Source organism: Carcharhinus amblyrhynchos, chromosome 26 (genome assembly GCF_965287045.1).
Source record: "Carcharhinus amblyrhynchos chromosome 26, sCarAmb.v2.hapA, whole genome shotgun sequence".
Classification (NCBI taxonomy): Eukaryota; Metazoa; Chordata; class Chondrichthyes; order Carcharhiniformes; family Carcharhinidae; genus Carcharhinus; species Carcharhinus amblyrhynchos.
This window is the reverse complement of record NC_137349.1, coordinates 38,335,449-38,342,321: the sequence shown is the minus strand read 5'-3', so window position 1 is coordinate 38,342,321 and position 6,873 is coordinate 38,335,449.

The window sequence follows — 6,873 nt, the reverse complement described above, 5'->3', positions numbered from 1 at the left end:
TAAATATATTTTAGTCACGGGTAGATAGGTTTCTGATAGACAAGGGAATTAAGGGTTATGGGGAGAAAGCGGGAAAGTGGAACTGATCCACTTCAGATCAGCCATGATCTTATTGAATGGCGGGGCAGGCTCGAGGGGCTAGATGGCCGACTCCTGCTCCTATTTCTTATGTTCTTATGTACAAGTGGCTTTCTCCACATGTTCGTCCCATCTGAAATTAAAATGAGACTAAAGTTAGCGCACCGTGCTAACAATGAGTTAAAATGTAAGGGTTGAGGATCAGAGAATTACCCTGATATTTACTGTTCCTTTTGTAAAGTTTATTTATTAGTGTCACAAGTGGGCTAATATTAACACTGCAATGAAGTTACTGTGAAAATCTCCGACTCGCCATATTCCGGTGCCTGTTTGGATACACTGAGGGACACTTTAGCACGGCCAATGCACCTAACCGGCACGTCTTTCTGACTGTGAGAGGGAAGTGGAGCACCGGAGGAAACCCACGCAGACATGGGGAGAATGTGCAGACTCCACACAGACAGTGACCCAAGCTGGGAATCACACCCTGGTCCCAGGCACTCTGAGGCAGCAGTGCTAACCACTGTGCCACTGTGCCACCCTGGATAATAAAATAAAGTACAGATTATGCGCATTGGGAAAGGAGCGTTGGCCAATTATGACTTGATTTTTTTCTTTGGCATTCTTACAAATCAGTGCTGTCGATGGATTCTTATAAGGTATGCCCGGTAGCACAGTGGGTTAGCACTGCTGCTTCAGAGCTCCAGGTACCTGGGTTCAATTCCCAGCTCGGGTCACTGTCTGTGTGGAGTTTGCACATTCTCCTCGTGTCTGTGTGGGTTTTCTCCGGGTGCTCCGGTTTCCTCCCACAGTCCAAAGATGTGTGGGAGTAAATAAAGATAATAGAGAGAATAAAAAATAACAGAGAGAAATAAGTTGCTTAGGGAAAGTCAACACGGTTTTGTGAAGGGTAGGTCGTGCCTCACAAACCTTATCGAGTTCTTTGAAAAGGTGACCAAAGAGGTGGATAAGGGTAAAGCAGTTGACGTGGTGTATATGGATTTTAGCAAAGCTTTTGATAAGGTTCCCATGGTAGGCAAATGCAGAAAATGCAGATGCATGGGATTGAGAGTGATTTAGCAGTTTGGATCAGGAATTGGCTCGCTGATAGAAGGCAGAGGGTGGTGGTTGATGGGAAATATTCAACCTGGAGTTCAGTTACAAGTGGCGTACCTCAAGGATCTGTTTTGGGGCCACTGCTGTTTGTCATTTTTATAAATGACCTAGATGAGGGTGTAGAAGGATGGGTTAGTTAATTTGCTGATGACACCAAAGTCGGAGGAGTTGCAGACAGTGAGGATGGATGTTGCAGTTTGCAGAGGGACATAGATAAGCTGCAGAGCTGGGCCGAGAGGTGGCAAATGGAGTTTAATGCAGAAAAGTGTGAGGTGATTCACTTTGGTAAGAGTAACAGGAGTACAGAATATAGGGCTATTGGAAGGACTCTTGGTAGTGTTGACGAGCAGAGGGATCTTGGGGTACCTGTGCATAGCTCCCTGAAAGTTGGCACCCAGGTTGATAAGGTTGTTAAGAAGGCATACGGTGTGTTAGCTTTTATTGGTAGAGGGATTGAATTTCAGAGCCGTGAGGTCATGTTACAACTGTACAAAACTCTGGTGCGGCCGCACTTGGAGTATTGCGTACACTTCTGGTCGCCGCATTATAAGAAAGATGTTGTAAAGGGTGCAGAGGAGGTTTACCAGGATGTTGCCTGGTATGGTGGGAAGGTCTTATGAGGAAAGGCTGAGGGACTTGAGGTTATTTTCATTAGAGAGAAGAAGGTTGAGAGGTGACCTAATTGAGGCATACAAGATGATCAGAGGATTAGACAGGGTGGATAGTGAGAGCCTTTTTCCTCGGATGGTGACGACTAACACGAGGGGACATAGCTTTAAATTAAGGGGTGGTAATTATAGGACGGATGTCAGAGGTAGGTTCTTTACTCAGAGGGTAGTAAGGGCGTGGAATGCCCTGCCTGCAGCAGTTGTGGATTCGCCAACTTTAAGGACATTCAAATGGTCAGTGGATAGGCATATGGATAACATTGGAATAGTTTAGGTTAGAGGGTCATTAGATTGGTTCCACCAGTTGGTGCAACATCGAGGGCCGAAGGGCCTGTACTGCGCTGGAATGTTCTATGGGTTAGGTTGATTGTCCATGCTAAGAAATTGCCCCTTAGTGTCCTGGGATGCGTAGGTTAGCGGGATTAGTGGGTATAGTATGTAGGGAGATGGGGGTAGGGCCTGGGTGGGATTGTGTTCGGTGCAGACCCGATGGGCTGAAGGGCCTCTTTCTGCACTGTAGGATTTTCTGATCTATGACCATCATAGGCTGGCCTTTTCTCTGCAACCGGTTCCAAACTGACGGCTGCACTGGACTTAGTTTCTCCGCAACTTGATTCCTTCATGAGATAAAATTGATGAAATTCTCCTCACACAGACAAACCTGGCCCACAGTTAAGACGAGGGAGGAACTCAAACATCTACGTCTGTGCTTTTGGATGGATTAGACGGGGGGGGGGAAGGTCATCAAACTCGATTGAATCTGAGAAAAATGCGCTTGTGGAGGTGCACTGGAATTTTAGTCATATCAACAGCCCATCAGGGAGTCAGAAAGTCCCACGGGTCAGGCTCCAGGCCTAGAATTTGATCAATCAGTCCTGGTGATTTTATCTCCAGCCCGCCTTAGAAAGAAAGAATGTAAAATATCCCGAAAGAAGTCAGAATGCTCGAGTATTTGTTTCTAAGTGTGGTTAGCCCAGCTCCCCCATTCAAACCCGTTCTAAAAACATGTTTTCATTCAGCACCAATGAGGAACATTCTCCGAATGGAAAGGAGTTGAGGAAAGGGTGACTTGGATGATTCCTGGGATGAAGGGGCTTAATCTCATGAGGGAATATTGGGCAGGATGGGCCTAGATCTGCTGGGGTTTAGAAGATGCTCTTATTGAAACAAAGAAGATCCAGAGAGGATTGACAGGGTAAATACTCAGAGAAACCCTTTTCAAAGACTTTAATGAGAAGAAATGAGGGATCTCCAGTTTAAGCTGGTGATGCGGAGATTTCTTTTCTCTCTCAGTGAGTGAATACTCTCTCTTTCCCATCGAAAGCTGAGTTTGATTTTTAAAATTCATTCAGGGGATGTCGGCAATGCCAGCATTTATTGCCCATCCCTAATTGCCCACGAACTGAGTGTATTTCAGAGGGCAACTTAAGAGACAACCACATTGCAGTGAGGCTGGAGTCACGTGTTGGTCAGACCAGGTAAGGGTGGCAGACTTCCTTCCCTGAAGGACGTTAGTGAACCCAAATAGGTTTTTACAACAACCATCATAAGACTTTTTAACTCCAGATTTTCTTTCGCTGAATTCAAATTTCACCATCTGCCGTGGTGGGATTCGAACCCAGGTCCCCAGAGCGTTAACCTGGGTCTTTTAATTACTCGTTCAGTGACAAAACCACCATGCCACCATTCTCCCACCCCCCAGCTTCTGGATTGAGAAAGGAAATGAAGAGGCAGATCGGAAAGCAGAGTTGAGGCCACAATCAGATCAAATGAGTCGGTTCGAGGGGCTGAATGGCCTCCTCCTGTTCCGAATTCAGACATTCTAACACTGCTACCTCCATTTCTGTTTATTGCCCACGCTCAGTCTGTTTTACATTCACGCGATTCAATCATACAAACTGTGTCGCTCACATCAAAAAATTCAATCAGTTCAGAGGTAGACTCGGTAATCAAGTTCAAAACAGAGAAATATAACAATGACGGAACAATCAAAATGGACAAACCAATTCAAAGATTAGCCAGGTGTTTAACAGTGAGGTGGGGTGTCTTGGGCTACGTGAAGATATAGACGGAACGGCCAAATGGGCAAGAAAGTGGCAGATGGAATTTAGCCCTGAAAAGTGTGAGGTGATGCACTTTGGAAGGAGTAATTTGACCAGGAAGTATTCAATGAATGGTCGGACACTGGGAAGTTCTGTGGAACAAAGGGGGCCCTTGGTGTGTTTGTCCACAGATCTCTGAAAGAAGAAAGGGATGTTAGCAGGATGGTGAAAAAGGGTCACTCACCTTCATCAATTGAGGCACAGATTACAAAAGCAGAGAACTCATGTAGGAGTTGTATCGAACTTTGGTGAGGCCACAGCTGGAGCACTGTGTACAGTTCTGGTCACCACAGGAGGGGGTGCAGAGGAGATTCACCAGGACGTTGCCCGGGGTGGGACATTTAAGTTTTGAAGAGGGGTTCAATAGGCTTGGGTTGTCTCCATTGGAGCAGAAAAGACCGAGGGAGGGGGGTGACCTGATCGAGGTGGACAAGATTATGAGGGACACGGACAGAGTGGATAAGGAGAAGCTGTTTCCCCTTTCGTTGAAGGATCAGTCACGAGGGAATATAGATTCAAGGTGAGGGACGGGAGGTTTAGGGGGAGGGGGGAATGTGAGGAAAAACCTTTTCACCCAGAGGGTGGTGAGGGTCTGGAATGTGCTGCCTGGGAGGGTGGTGGGGGAGGGAGGCCTCACATCCTTTAACAAGTATCCGGATGAGCCCTTGGCCCATTGTAACACTCAGGGCTGTGGGCTGAGTGCTGGCAGATGGGATTAGGTGGGAGTTCAGGTCTTTCTAATACGTCAGGGTGGGCTCGATGGGCCAAAGGGCCTCTTCTGCATTGTATGATTCAGCGGGTAACAGAAATGGCGGCCAGGATATTAGGGAAGGAATATTGAATTAAAATTATATTGAAATTGGAAACCAATAACCATTTCGACATTATAGACGTTGAAATCCTTGTAGATTTCATCATTTAAGTACTTCCTTTGGCCATGTGAGGAAACGGCGACATCTGTCGGAAAAGATCCAGCTGCTGTTTCCCTCTCCCTCCCCTCCCGCTCGCTGCCTCTCCTGACCCATCCACTCACTATTTCTCTCCTCCAGCACCTTCACTCGGTGGTTCCCTCCCTGGCCCTCCCTCTTGTCGCTCCTGTCCTGAGGCCAAGTTGGGCCGCAGGGCCTGTTTCCCTGCTGGAAACCTCTCGGAGCCTCCTGCTCCTCCCCGCTCCCCACTTCGCCCTCCCGACAGCCCGCTGCGTCCCAGGCCAGCCCCTCGCTCGCCTCTCCCCTCCTGAGCGAGAGGCCCGGACAGAGGCAGCACAGAGCAAGCGGGAGGGTGAGGGAGGATTGGAGGGGGGGGGGGGGGGGGGAGTCGGTGGGGGGGGGGGGATTGAGACAAGTGACAGGAAGCAGAGGGCAGGACAGGTGGTGAGCTGGAAGGCAGAAGCAGTGAACGGATTTATTATTGTCACGTATAAAGAACAAAGCAGGACAGGAACAGGCCCTTCGGCCCACCAAGTCTGTGCTGACACACGTGCCTCTCTAATCTAATATTTTCTTGCCTCTACATGGTCCGTGTCCCTCTATCCCTGCCTATCCCTGTATCTATCCAGCTGCCTCTTAAACATTGTGATAGAATCTGCTTCCTCCACCTCCTCCGGCAGTGGGTTCCAGGCACTCACCACCCTCTGTGTGAAAAACTTACCCCTTCCCTCTCTTTTAAACTCTTCCCCACCCCCCCCCCTCACTCTCAACCTGTGGCCCCCGAGTAATCGCCCCTCCGGCCCCGGGGAAAAGCCTCTGACTGCCCACTCTATCCAAGCCTGTCACAGCCTTGTAAACCTCGATCGGGGATCCCCCCACCCCCCTCACCCCTCACCCCCCACCCCTCACCCCTCACCCCTCACCCTCCGACGCTCCGACTAAAACAATCCAAATCTGTTCCAGCTTTTCTCGCCGTTCCGTTGGGCCCGATTTTACCAACGGGAGGCTCGGGGGGCCGGATCCGGACGTAAAACGGATCCGAGCCCGGAATCCCCGTTCCGGCGCTCCCATCCGCTTCTTGCCGACTCCGGCTCCGGTTCCGGTTCTGGCTCCGGTCCGCGCTGCGGGAACGATCCCCCCACCCCCACCACTGAATTGTTACCCCTCCCAGGAGGCAGCCGCCTCCGCCCCCCCCCACCCCCCACCCCCACCACCGCCTATGATCCATCCCCCTAGTAGGCAGTCGCCCCTGACAGAACACCCCCCCGCCCCCACATGCTCAGACCCCCCCCCCCTTAGGAGGCAGCTCCCCCTCACCTGCGTTAGACCCCCCCTCCCTCGGGAGGCAGTCCCCCCCCCCCCCCGCCGCGATCAGACACACCCCCGGGAGGCAAGCCTCCCCCCCCGCCCAAAACCCCCCGCGATCAGACCCCCCCCCCGGGAGGCAGGCCTCCCCCTCGGCAGAGCAGACCCCCAACCTACCTGGATTGCTGTTGTCCCTCCGCCATCCTTCTGACCCGCACTCGTTGATGTGGAGAGGCCGGCGTTGGACTGGGGTCAACACAGTCAGGAGTCTCACAACACCAGGTTGAAGTCCAGTTGGACTGGCGTTGTGAGACTTCTTAGTGCACTCATTGGAGAGCCCACAGCCCCTTCCTGGCCTTCCAATGGCATCTGCCGGATGAGGGGGTCAGGCTCAGATGGATCTCTGGTTTGGGGTGGGGGTCAGGCTCAGATGGATCTCTGGTTTGGGGTGGGGGTCAGGCTCAGATGGATCTCTGGTTTGGGGTGGGGGTCAGGCTCAGATGGATCTCTGGTTTGGGGTGGAGGTCAGGCTCAGATGGATCTCTGGTTTGGGGTGGGGGTCAGGCTCAGATGGATCTCTGGTTTGGGGTGGGGGTCAGGCTCAGATGGATCTCTGGTTTGGGGTGGGGGTCAGGCTCAGATGGATCTCTGGTTTGGGGTGGGGGTCAGGCTCAG